Source organism: Lonchura striata, chromosome 2 (assembly GCF_046129695.1).
Source record: "Lonchura striata isolate bLonStr1 chromosome 2, bLonStr1.mat, whole genome shotgun sequence".
NCBI lineage: Eukaryota > Metazoa > Chordata > Aves > Passeriformes > Estrildidae > Lonchura > Lonchura striata.
Window position 1 is genome coordinate 42887750 of NC_134604.1, and position 14456 is coordinate 42902205.

Genomic DNA, 14456 nt, shown 5'->3' on the forward strand with positions numbered 1-14456 from the left:
AACAGTTCCATTGCACAGAATCCCTGGGCATTTATGATTAATCTGAGCACAGGGGTGGGATTCATATCTATCTTTGGACAACTATGAAGCCAACATCTAAGCTAATTAGTCTTGTTTCCATTTACAATCAACTAAACCTGGCATTTCTGGGGTGCAAATCATCTGATCTGTTTTAGAAGATTTACTTGGGATGACAGTGCACCCTGAAAATGTATTTTTGTCTCCATTATCTCTATAAAAGGAACTTGGGAGGCTAATCTTAGATACAGATGTCAAAACTGTACATATTGACACGTGGTCACTTAAATCCCAATCTACTTGTCTGACCAGTGATGAGCAATCACTACTTAAATAATGAAGAAGCCATTCCTTTAATCTTTTGGCATCTTTACTAATTTCCAATAGGAATAACTAAACTGTGAAAAATGGAAAAAAAAAAAAGCAGCATTACAGAATGGTTATTAAACACACACATGCAGTGAATAGCTAATGATCGGCATGAATATGCAGGTAAGGCAAGTGGACTGAAGTGACAGGATACCAAGATTTTAATTTCTAATAATAGAATTTATAATGAAAAGTTTTAAGGAAGATGGATCAATGCCTTTGCTCACAATTTCATACTGACTCAGTGTCTGATAAGTTTTTTTTTAAGCTGGCAACTGAAAGGGGAAATGGAAAGGAAACCACACAGCTGATGCTTGTTAGACTTGATCCTGCATTTGACTACAGACACACACACATATATATATGTAAGCATATATTAAATTATTTCTTAGGAATGGAACACAGAAAATTGATCTCATAATTTGCTAACTCACCAATAGACTGTTCCTTTAGTCAAAAAGGAACAGAGCTGCTTTCAGATCCAGAATCAATATACTTGGTTTTTTAATGATTTTCATTTGCTATAGAAAAATATTTAAATATCTTAAAAGTCACAAGATTTTTTTTATTCAATACTGTTACTGTTTCTTCTTCTTCAATATTTAAGATTAATAGAAATTATTATTATAATCCCATCAATAAGTGACCACTGAAGCTGTAGAGCAATAAAAACATTAATAATTATGTAGTCATTTTCTACTAAGAATACAGAAGAAAAACACTGGAAAAAATTAATTGCAGATTTTTTTCTTAAAAATAGTCAAGAGATCTGCAAGCTATAATCAGATTATATACCATTCTGAATATGCCTCTCTTGGCTACATTCTCTATATATTTGGTTGCCCAGTTCTTGACAAGCAACAATTTAAATTAAATAAAAATGTATTTGAAAATCTCATGAATCCTCTGGTAAAGTCTGCCAGTTGCAGAAGTCGAAAATAATTTTCTCTCTGTCATTAGATTCCATTTAGCACTTCCAGGAAAAAAAAGTGGCATTGAGTTCTAAAGCATTATTTTAAAACAGAAACAATTTGCTTCACTGAATGTTTTGAGAAGACTGTAGTCTTATGTTCAAAGGGATGGGCCACTTGGTTTACCTAAATGTGGATATCAAAACTGTTTCTTTAGTCTGTGATTCTTTGAGTTGGTTCATGCCAGGAAACCCCTCCAAAATCCTGATAGAGACACGTTTACCACCTGCTTCTTGGATCTCAAACCTGATGACTGCACATTTCAACTCTGATTATATTCAATCTGCATAAACTATTCACAACTCTATGGCTTTGTTCCACCACCACTCAAGACAGCTGCAGTCATTCTTGGCTTCTTGGCGCTTTCAACCTCTAGGGTTTGGAGATTATTATTATCTATGGCTTCTGCTTGCAGCTATTTCAAATAATAATATCAGAGTGGGTCTCATCATTACAAAACCCTCTCCTCATTCTCACCATTGCCCCTAGCAGAAGCTGAAGGACAATCTATTTTTGGTGCTATCTGTTCAATTCATTCTACCTCATTCATATGAATTTGACTGTGATTGCTTTGTTTTGCTGTTGTTTCTTCATTACTTAAAGCAACATTCAAACTTTCAGTCTGAACATTTAAAAACCCACCAAAATTGTCATATATTTTTTTACCAAATCAGGAACAACAGGGTGGTAATAATTTGGCTACATCACCTCGACAACAGTGTTTCTATTTTTGTATTTGTGTCATGGTAACATAAAAACTTCACTAGAAACCTCAGCAAAGCATTGAATTAACTGTTCTACAAGTAGCAAAAATACAGGCAAAACAACAGAACTACCAACCTCCTTCTGATAGCAGCTACACTATTCACTACAGTGAAGAAAAATGACTTCCAAACATCAACTTCCAAAATTACACCTCAGCAAGACAAATTCTGAGTCAGCCCTCAGAGTTAAATATGTATGGACATTGATATATTGTACCTGGCTCTGTTTTAGACAAAGAAAAGCTACTCTCTCCTTCGCAGGCGTACTTTATAGCCTATCTACCACCACTGATGGCCACTAAGTGACAAGGAGTCACAGGGAATAGTCCCTGTTTCACCCAGGACTTTCACAAGTGGAGATCATGATGCAAAATCACAGCAATCAATGATATATGAGACTGCAGAGCCAGATAGCACTGGTTCCTGAGGAAAATAATTTGCAACCTGCAGCAGCACAGGCTCTGCTGTGTTGAAGCCATGGAGCTTGGCAGGGTCAATAGGAACGGAGAGGCATCAGGAAAACACCTGGGATGTGGCTGAGAAGCTCGCCAGTTTGAGAAGCATGTTGTCATGGCTCACTTTGTTGTACCACCCATGCAACAAAATATGCGAGTCCTCCCAGCTATGCTGAGTTACTGCCTGGTCCTCAAATTAAAAGCAAGAGCCACTATGATTCTTCACCTTTTTCACTGTAGGTTAGTCTTTTGTCATCTGGGTGCATGACTACTGTGAGGAAGGATGCCTGAGATGGGCAATAACCACCACAGGATGGGCACAGCACACTGACAGCTCTCTCCAGTGCAAAGAAGCACCCCACATTTCTATAAGCTTCTCTGTCAATTCTTTTCCTTAATCTGCATGTTTATGGGGTAGTTAGATTATTTGGTAAAAAAACTGTTCATCTGACAGAACAACTACAAAATATTGCTCATGAAAGCTGAGGCAATTCTCTCCACTTCAGTGAGTGGGAAAGGTTCTCAAAGGAGTTGTGATTAAAAACTAGAGTCCAGGCAGCACCCCTGACTGATGATTTCAGCCCACTGGCTCAGAAAGGTCCGCTCCTAAAGGAGACACCTTCTCTACTGTGCCCTGCTACTTAGAAAAGAAGGGATGGAGAAAGGGTCAAAATGCAGACATGTTCTTGGGGAAATAAGCATGAGAAAGGGGAAGAATGAAGTAAACTAAGAAAAAATTAAGACAGAGAAGCTGAAGTGTTGAGCTCTGCCTGTGGTCACCCCATTTGTGGTATTTAGATGCCATAATTATAAACAATCCAAAAGAAAAGCAGTTTTTAGAAATTTGTAGAAGAACAGGACTAAGAGATGTACTGAAACGCACAGAAGATCCTGCAGAAACAAATAATGGGTGAAGTGGGGCTTATTCAAAGGAGTTCAGTACAGAAAGAAATGGTGAGCTCTCCCTGGAATGAAAAAATTAGGGATGAAGGATAATGGAAGGTCTGTAGGGAAAAATTAGTGCAAATTGCAATTTAAAGAAAAAAGAGACAAAATTATTCTAACATTTAGATTAATAAACAGAAACTCAATGATACCCATTGTTGAACAACAATCAACATGTATCTATTGCATTCAGAGCTATGTGAAGACAGGTAGCTGATAAGCAGATAAACTTGTATTTGTATATAGTAACAACAAAATATAATAACCTGTAAATCTTTCCTCTTTTCCCTGCCACAAGCAATAGTACCTATATTTTCACTAACAATTAAATTTACAGATATTACATTTCTCCTATTAAGCAACACATATTTCAAACAAATGAATACCAAACTCAGAACATGCTGTGTAACAGAAATGGTGTTATATAAGTTAGAGGTAAAAGAAAAATCAGTTCCATTCAAAAAAATGCTGTGATACATATTCAAGTTTGTACACTTTGACTGATTAAATTTATTTTCTCATGTAGCATTTTAGGGCACTCCAATTTCTATTAATACAAGCATATTAGATTTACACTTTGAAGTATCTTTTTCTTGTACCATACTTTCATTTTGCCACATTGCTGAGTATTAGTTTAGTATCAGAATGATAGTTATTAACATCTCCTAAGGATGCTGAAAGATACTTACAGCAGGCTACTAGGAAGGCAGAGGCTGCATTTTTCTTACAGTAATGGTCAAACTGCTGCTGCTCTGTTCAGCTCTGATGACCAGACATTAATAACAATAAAAGTTTCTGAATTCAGAAAGCAAGCAAATATGATGGTTCATAGTCTGGGAATCATGCCTTGCCATGAAACATTGAGTGCAGACCAGTGACTTTAAAGAAGGTTAGATGTGAACTGACCTTGTCTCTCCAGATAATAACCCACACTATGCTAAAAGAGCCAATTACCAATGTCAACAAGTTCTTTCTTTTGGCAGTGCCAGCATTAACCAATCCAGGTAGCTGTAAGTGAAGGCAGCAATATCCAAACTGGAAGTATGAACAAATTTACCACTATTCCCAGCTATTACTGGAACAGCTAAGAAATTAACAAATAACTTTTATCATATTGAATTCTCTTTTCTACTTTTTGATGCAGTCCCATAAAGGCAGGGCATCCATGACAACAGTATTTTAAAGTCAGTAACAAAAGGTCAGACAGCCACCAAACTGTCTGATCTCAAATGTAATAGTGTGATTCTTGCCCTTCAAAAAAGACATAAATTGAGTTTCTGAAGCCCAGTTGCCACTACATATCAGTAGTTACAACCCTATCAACCAAGTTAATACTAGTGCAAGGTAACATATAAAATCCCTCTTGATTTTTTCTGACACATTTACTAGCTATAAATGAATGGGAAACATAAGATACTTAAAATTTCAGAAGTACAAGGCTGTAAAAATGACTTAGGTTAACTGCAGTTTGTTACATTTATTTATGAAAAGCTGAAGTAAAACTGAAGCAGAAGAATTCATTTAATAAGTTATGTTTTGTCAGTACTTCTCTTCATTCTTCACCTAGCTCTGGAAGTAGGCATTGCTGGGTGCATACTGGAAGAATGTCCAAGACACTGACTTTTAAATGATCTGTCTAAAAGATACTTGTTCAAATGAGATTATAGTTATGCCTTTGAAAAATCAGATGTCATCTGGCACTATTATGCCTATGAGCATCCTGTTTGGTACTCATACCCACAAGAAAGTGTGCAGGACTTCATTACCATGCTGTGCAAATTGTGCATTTCCTTTATTTTTTTCCATTTATCACAGAGGCCTGTCCTCATATATTCATGTACAGGGATTTGCTAATAACTAATCTGCTGTATACTGCAGTTAAGCAATTGTAAACAAAACACAAATCAACTAACATTCATTGTAAATATTCTGCAATTCCTCCTTTGCCATTTTTATCTGAATGGCAAATTTTGATTCTGCAGTTAAACTCCAGGACAGAAAACTTGAAAGGCTCTCTCAGCCTGTCTCTTTCAAACCCCTCAGACTGGTTGGCTGTTTCCAAGCTAAATTTATCTTTATTGCATTTATGTAAGTACCAGCTTTATCCTTTTCTTCCCCTCCCAAGTTTGCTTCCTGCAGTAATTCTGAAGAGATGTTATATCTCTTCTCAGCATCCCTTTTATTACACTAAGCAAGCCAAGCTGTCTTGGCCCTTAGTAAGAAATGCCCTCTTTTCCCCCATTGTCCCTGAATTCAGTCCAAGAAAAATGTGGTTTCTCTGTACCAGAACTGTACAAAGTATTCCAGAAGAGATGCAACTACAGCCTCATTGGTCACATGCCTAGTACACTGAGAAATTTTCTTTTCCCCTCTTCAATAACCAGTGATATGCCATTTACCAGCAAATACTTTTGCTATTAATCTTTACATGAGTGACCTCTTTGCTCATTTTTGGGCTGTTCCATTTCACTGCAAATCAATTCTGTGCTGCTCAAGGTCATGCAGCTTGCCGCTCTGATACTGTGATTTTCCCATTCACAAGCAATGCACTTCAGTGCTGTGTTCTGCAAAAAACACTAAAATGCTACTCTGCAGATTGTTTTCTGGTCCCTAAAACATCCCAAAAATAAAACTGACCATGAGATTAACCTTTTAGAAACTCCTATTAGCAAGCTGTCCCTTGCTGGATACTCCCTTCTGCATTACAGGACACTGCCTGCCCTTTGACTCCCATGTGCCACCTTCTCCAGCACAAGGGACTGTTTCCTGTGTGATACTGGGTGAGATGCTCCTCTGAAGTCCAATTACATTTGCTAGACAGCATTTTCTTCCATTCCAGGCTATCCTGTAGTCTGGAGTGACTTTCTTTGATGAAGAGACGTGGAGTTTTATTCCTAGCTTCCCACATCCTTAACCTTTTTTTGCTGACAAGTGCCCTGTAAGCATTCCAGGTCAGACTTATGAGCATGAAGGTGCCTCCTGCCATTGATGCCATAGATTGCCACCACATTCACCATCTCCATGTGAGCCCTGGCTCACCTTACTGCAATCCAGGGATGCAATCCAGGTTCATTACACTTACACTGCATCTGCTCCTCACTCTCTTTCTATTCCTATTTTATATAAAGGAGAGCTGCTTTCAGAAGTGTATCTTGGTGCTTTATGGTCTGCAGTGCCCATCTTTTGGCAGTGACACTGGAGCAATCTGAAGGCAACTGGGCTCCTTGCTCACCTTGGGTCTGTGTCTAAGCACACCTGGGCCATGGTGGCATCTCATTTTGCAGGGCCTGCTGGTCCCCCTGTGATGCCCCATGCTGGCTCTGCCAGGGCAGTGGGAAGCAAACATCCACAGGGCTCTTGATCAGGGTGATGCTGCACATCAGAGTGGGAAAAGAGCTTGGGAGGAGTGATCCCATGAGCCAAAAACTTGATGTCAGGTCACTATCTAGTGGCCTTGTGAGGACTTTGGTGAACTTCTGCCATGCTGACTGGCAGGGTTTTGGAAGCAGCCTCCCTGGTAATAGGTGACTCTGCCCTGAGCAAAACTGAAAAGCTGACACTTCATTTGCCTGGTAGTGTCCAGGTGGGCAAAAAACTCTTTCAGAGTTAACAGAAGGCAGTGACAGCTGGTTATTTCAGGTCCTCCTTCTTGGTGTGGCTTATACCAAATGGGAATGTACTGAAGGGCCCCAGTACTAGGGACAGAAGGAAAACTATTAATGAGTGAAAACCTTCTAGGAGCAAGCTATTAATTTTCTGACTTCTTTCCACTTGGGTTTCTACACATTTTTATAGATTTAAACATGGCCCATAATCACAGAAAAATTAACATTAACAAATACAGTGTAATTTTATTTAATATTCCAAGTTTTCCATTGTTCTACTAAGTGCTTGGACATGTACACTTGCATCTTTAGACATGATTTGGGAGAAACATGGAAACAATAATAATAATGAAAAATCTCTAATAAACCTAAGCATATTTAATTCTGAAGCTGAGAATACAATGTAGAAGGGTACTAGCAAGGGACATTAGCTAACCTAGCAGCAATCCCAGCCTATTGATTTTTTGTAAAGGATCCATTTGTTTTTGAGGTCTCTGTCAGAGGACGGTGTTTAATTCTGCAGTAAGCATGCAGCAGGAGCAAGTGTTATGTTTCATAGATAATGCAAAACAAAGCAATTTGTTCACCCTTCTGCTTTGACTAGAAGGCACTGCATTTTCTAGGACAACAAAAAAAGGACTGCTATCCAAGCTTTCTAAGACATTCAATAATCATAAAAAAAGTGAGAAAACCTAATCTTTGAAGAATAAAAGAACTATTTTCTCATAGCTTTCCCAGGTTTTTATGTGATCAAAAGCAGTCAATTTACTGCACACAGCAGAGGATACTGCTTTTTGGGGATTTTGTTCAACATGAGTATCATCAAACAGCTAAATTAAGGAAAATTCTAAACTATTCCAACTGAACTTCCAGATCCAGATCTATTCCTCAGAAACACCACTGCTGTTAAAGCTAAATACAAGTACTTTAGGAGCAGTTATGCTTCTGATTTCTCTTATGCATAATTTTACAAATATTAATTGTAAGTGAAACTATGAGTAAAGACCAGGTAAAGAACACCTTACATTTGGCACCTTTTGCAAACAATCTAATTAAAACATGTTATCAGCTTTGGGATCAGCTTACCAAAACATGGCCTTGAAAATCCTTCTAAACACCAAACTGAGACTATCATCTCAGGACCAGGAGGGTGTGTTGGGCCACAATTAGTGTTACACATTTTATTTGAATTCTGACTAAACAGGCATAACCAAATAGACTAAGGGTGACTGTAAAATTACAATAGGATAAATATTTTCAAACAATGAAAATAAAGCCATAAAGTTCAATTCAGTTTTATACTAATGACATGGAAAAAATGTTACAGAAAACTGAACTGGCAAAAAAAAAAAAAAAAAAAAAAAAGAAGTTGTAAACATCATTTAATATAAAGAAAAATGGTAGGATTACCAGAGGTCAGAAACAGTGGCAGGTAAGAAAAACAAGCTTTCACTTTAAAGAATGTAAGCGGAGAAAAAGGTACAAGCCATAAACTCTATTTGATGGCACACATGGACTCTGAAAAGAACTGATGCCAAGAGACTGAATGGAACAAAGATAAAAAAACATGACATTAATCTGAAATGTGACAGTGGCACAGCATGGAGGGTGACTTATGCCTGCACACACAGAGCTCTTCCCCTGGCACAAGGGGATGCTCTCCCCATAGCAAGGGGACATCCACTACCACAAATCACGACCAAGGGGATACCACACCACCATAAACCACCATCTCCCAGGGAACCATGGGTAGGACTTCTCACTGGCAGGGATGGGTGAGCATTTGCACATCTTCACCACCTTCCTATGGGTGCAGAACAGGGTTATGCTTTCAAAAAAGTGACTTTTGTGGGTGCAAGCAGGAAATTGAAGACGAGTATTCTCAAGACAACAGGCACACCTAGGTTTTACACTACATGGGTGTGATATCAGTATTGATAAAAATCACAGGAAGTAGCTACATGCCCCATCTATTGGAGATGCCAAAGTGACACCAAACCCCTGCCATGCTGGCCTTGCAGTGCTGGTCTGCACAGGCGAGGCATTTCAGTTGCCCACCTCCATCAGCAGTGCAGGCTTATGAGGAGAAAACATTGGAGAGGGCTCTCACCCACTCTGGCAGAAAGACCTTGCTCTGTGCTGTAAAAACTCTTGAGCACTTCCTGAACACCAGACAGCACTTTTAAAGTACCAGACCCACAGGCTGTTTAGTTTCTACTGCTGGTTTTTAGCACAGCTCTCCTGGCCACCTTGTCCATCTTAGTCCACTTTGTCCAGGAGGACTAGACCTGGACTGTACCAGCAGTAGGCATGCACCCATGCAATACTCCTAATTTCAGCAGCTACTATTACAAGTGTTGTCTCTGCTTTTAATCTATTCCTTAATGCACCTGGAAAATGTGTCTGAACCAGCATGGAGCTAGCACTGTCAGCACACAAAGTTGCTGCTAAGGTGGGAAAATAGTGTTTATTTTCACATATTTCTGACAGAGAGAAATTATGTGTATAGGGAGCAGTGTGTCCCATTTCTCTTGCCTTACATTATTTTCTCTGAGTTGGTCTTTTTGCTTTCTCTTCAGACCTTAACAATGCCAATTTTTCTCTATAAACTCATGCATATGCAAAAAGAGGTGGAAGGCCTGAATAAGAACATGACTGATACAGTCAGGCTCTTTCCTAACCATCAGCAGAAGATAAGCACACAGGACTTTATGTACACCACACCTTCTTAGAGGAGAGGCGGCTCAGAGAATATTACACACACACATAATTACAATGCACATTTTAAAATAGGATGTCACTTCCAGTCAGAGAAAAAAATTCCACCTCATCTGTAAAAAAAAGGAATTGCTTTGTGCTTGGTTTAGCTTTCCACACCAACACAGCATTCCAAATTTCTTGGGAGTAGAGAAAGCAAAGTTTCCAGCAGCCCATTTCTATCAGTAGTGGATCTAGTGCATCTTCAGCATGCAACACAAACCACAGAAAGCAGTCAGACTACTTGTCTTCATGATGCTCAGGTTCTTTCAGAAATTTTTTTTTGTTTCAAGTTTATTGGCCAGACCTTGGTGTGAGATAAATTTTTGCAGTCCCAAGGTGGCTTTTTTTTACCCTACTCTATATCAGTAGAAAAACTAGCCTCATACTTTCTAAGCTCTTTTCTCAAGTTTCAGGGATTTTTTGTTATTTTCATTTTTCTTTTCTCAAAGACAAAATTATTTTTTCAAACTTACCTGTAAGTCCGCAAACATTGATAATAAAACATACAAATAACGCAACTCCGCAATCCTGAGGCTCACAAATGCCGTTAACTGTGTCACTCACAGTGCTGTCAGGAGTGACAAGAAAATGAAAGAAAACATGACCTCCATATAAGAACTTCTGGGCTACATCTATATTAAGTGGTAAAATGAGGTAGCGATTGATCAGATACAGTGTGACTCATGTCCTCAGACACAACTATTACCCTGTAAAACAGAGTGGCCACAACAAACTGCACATTAGAAACAGCCTGTGGCCTGTGCTAGCTCCAAACTAGCCATGCTAAAAATGTGATGGGTGCAAACAACCTTGTGCTTATGCCTTGACTTACATACATACCATTGAAAAGTCTCTGCTGACAATTCTGGATACACAGACTTCCTTATTAGAAGGTCTGATCAGCAAGAGCGTGCATTTAGGCTTAATTTATATGGTTGATGGCTGGACAACAGTGCCAAGAACCAGGGAACACAAAATGAGACAACATAGTGCCCAATTCCTACAGAAAAGTTTATTACTGTTTTTCAAAAAAACATGACCTAAGGAATACATCAGGACATAAATATTGATTGAAAGGAAGCATTTTTATAGCTGCCAAGATCAGAGTATTATTAAAAAAAAGTCTTCTTCTGGTTAGGAAAGGGACCTCGAAAGTAAGTTTTATCTGCCACAAAACACCATTTTGTAAAATTAAGCTATATTCCTGAACAAAAACTATTAAAATGAAAAAAAAAAAACCAAAAACAAACTCTGTTGTTACAGGTCACAGAAAAATTGGATGTTATTTGATTCTGCTGAAAATGATCGAACAAGAAGATACACTACTTCCATGAACCTAAAAGATATTTTCAGCTTTCAGTGCTACATATAAGCTGCAAAATCTGACCCTGAGTTGTTACAGGCTCAGATCTTCTCTAATTAAGCTCTGACTAGCTATCAAACTGACAATTGAGGAAAACAGAACTGCATTTTTCTTGATATTACAAGAGATAGGACTTTTTTTTTTGACATGCCATGTATGTTCAAAATCAGTTCAACATGAAGAAGTCTGTGGGTTGAAACAGAGACAAGGTTGCAGGCAAAAAATAATGATAACAACCCAAGCCCCAGGCTGGAGGAGGTGTTCAGGTCAGTACCACAAAGCTCAGCAACGTGCAGGGGGTTATTTTATATAACAGTGCCATTTAGCCAAAAATTTTCAACTAAGATTTTTCCTATCAAGTCTAAAACTGACAGGAACTCAGCAACTAATAAAAGATGTGCGTGTAAATATACATGTGTAAGGGCAAAGCAAAAACTGCCATGTCTGTCACCTATTTTATTATGAAGACATGCATGGACTTTATCAAGTGCTCAGGGCAAAACCAAAGGTTGTACATTTAATAAAGATGTATGCATACAAAAGACGAGTCAGATTTACATAGTGCTGTGACTGTCTTTGGAAATGTGGTGTAGAGTGTGAAGGTTATTGAAACCAGAACCACTGTGCTGAGCAAACAACAGCAGCAGCCTTCCAGCAAACCAGCTTCCCCAGCAGGGAGGAAGGAGTGTCTCTGATGTCCTGTGCCTGGGGCTACAGAGTCAGAACAAAATTAAGCATTGTTAAAAGAAAGTGTGGAGATCCCAAGTGCTTCAGTCATCATTGCCACCTAAGAAGGAAGGCAGGGATGAGAATAGTGACAGGCTTTCACACACCCACCAGGCAAGTGGCTCAGTGTGGTCTGAAGCTGATTTTTATTCTTTCACCTTCCTGGTTTGGAATCCGGGATTGCTGTTCTCTATTTTGTGGGCATGCAATTTCTTACACTAGAGAGGACCCAGGTAAATCTGGTAGGCACAGCAAAAGTGAGCATCCAAATAAAACAGCACAGCAGACAAAGCCCTTTACTCATCATTCTCAGTCTGGCCACGTGGCCCACCCTGCTGGCAGTGTCCCAGACTGGAAGCTGGAACACCACCTGCTTCTGTAGTGTCTTTTAGAAGTTAATTTTGTGGTATTTTACAATTGATGTGCCTGTCTTTGAGGGGAGAAGTTTTCAGGCTGTGAGAATGTGTTAGGGCAGTGGTGGAGCCTGGCCTGGAAGCCAGCACCCTATCTGAGGTCATGATGCTACATCCAAACCCATGGAAATACAACTGAAGGTACAACCACTTCCACTGAAGACATGCAAAAATCACTGCATGGATATCATAATCCAATACAAGGAAAGTTTGCTGTGGACAGATGAAACTCAATGTGTTTCTAGATTATGTGCAGAATGGAAGGAGGTGTCTAGGAGACCTGGGAGCCCAAAGATGGACTGAGATGACAAAATAAAACCCATTAAAGGACACATTCCCAGCGTTGGGAAGACAGGCTGGCACCTGTCATACAAACATACCTAAAAAAAGTAACCTGGCAGGGGACACCGATGCCAAAATTATTTTTGACAACACCACCATCCATAACACATCTCTGGTGATGCCTGAACCACCAGACCCAGTTCCGTTCACTACCGTAGAGATATTGTAATAAGTTGGGAAAATCTGGGGCAGGTCTGATAAGAGCGTCAAAAACTCTGAGGGAATTAAATAGCCTGATCTTTTGGATAAGATTAAAGGCTAAATATGGACATCATTGCTTGACTAAGCAAAGAGCAAAGAACCATGAAAGCATACTGCAAATATCTAAGGGAGATATACACCCACAACAAAATGAATAGACTTCTTTATCATAAACTAGTAAGAGATATAATTGCAGGTAATGGTATGGCATTAAAAAAAAAAAGGAAATCAAAACTTATTATGAAAGAAAAAATGTCTTTGCTACAGTGATTTATTAGTCTATGGTTAAATGTTCTGTATGTGCTTGTTATATTTAAAAATTATACTAGATGATCAAACAATGAATTTACAGTACAGAAAACTCTTGTCCTGAAGGGAAGTTGATTGAATCACCTCACATTAGAATTGTAGGTTTGTCTGCATTAGACATTTCTGGGGAAAAAAAAAAAAAAAGTGCCTAAATTTAGATTCAGTAATCTTAAAACAATCAGTATCATCTGATCCAGAGATGTAAGTAGTCTACAGCAGTTACAGCTGCTGCAACAAACAAGGCAAAGATTTATTATGTAAGCAATTAAACACTCATTATACACAATGCATTGTGTTCCCTGGCTTGCCAAGAGTGACAAAAACACATTGAACAGTGCTAAGGTTGAAACAAGATTCTGCAACCCAAACTCAGCTAGAACAGCACAAGAGCAGGGTTGTACTGCCAGGCTTTGCAAGGTGCTGACACACAGCCAAATAAATAGTATTGGAGGAGCACAGAACATGAAGTTGTGCCTTCGAGCTCTCTCTACACAAGGCTGTGAAGACATGCAGTCCTTGTTTTGATTTAAAAGACAACTTGCAACCAACACCTGCTGTGATGGATTTTCGCAAGTTCCTTAGTGCAGTTGGAGGTCTAGCATGTTTCAGTGCACCACACTACTTTTGGTATTTCCTTCTGACAGACTTCCAGAGGAAGCAGACTGACTTCCTACTCTTCTCCAAAACAGTTGGTACACTTAAATTAAGTTGTGCACCTTCGTCTTCTGTAGAAAATCTAGAGCAGTGGCTGCTTGACAGGCACAGGGAAGAACAGGCCATTTCCTCTTCCCTTGTGGCCATGGTAGTAGGTCAGACTAGTGTTGCCACATTGAAGAACCAGGATTAGTTGCAGCATTGCAATAGAATTAAACTTTTTACAGAATCATGCATAGCACATTTCTTCTCCCAAAAAATTTTCCATTTTAACTAACTGGAATCTAAGCCTCCAGATTCACCAAACCAAAATAAGTTCTTCATAAGTTATTATCATTTCACATGCCAAAATTCTTCAGCTGTTGCTGAAGTGGAAGTAAATGACAGAAAATGGATTTACAGAGACAGCATTACATCCATAAGTCAACAGTCTAAAACAGTCCCGCTTTTCAAACAAACAGCTAATGTGATCGACAGGTTAATAATGAGTGCTGCTAAAAAAGTCTGGCAGTGTAAACTCATCTCATATTCATGCATACTGATGTGCTGTTTAGGGTTAGT

At 38.9% G+C, this 14456-nt stretch overlaps 1 protein-coding gene across 2 annotated transcripts in view; it reads right to left on the bottom strand.

Annotated features, from left to right (window-relative positions):
- PDGFD (platelet derived growth factor D) overlaps positions 1 to 14456 on the bottom strand; it is a 133293-nt gene that overhangs the window by 27750 nt on the left and 91087 nt on the right. The gene's annotated exons all lie outside the window — the stretch shown is intronic.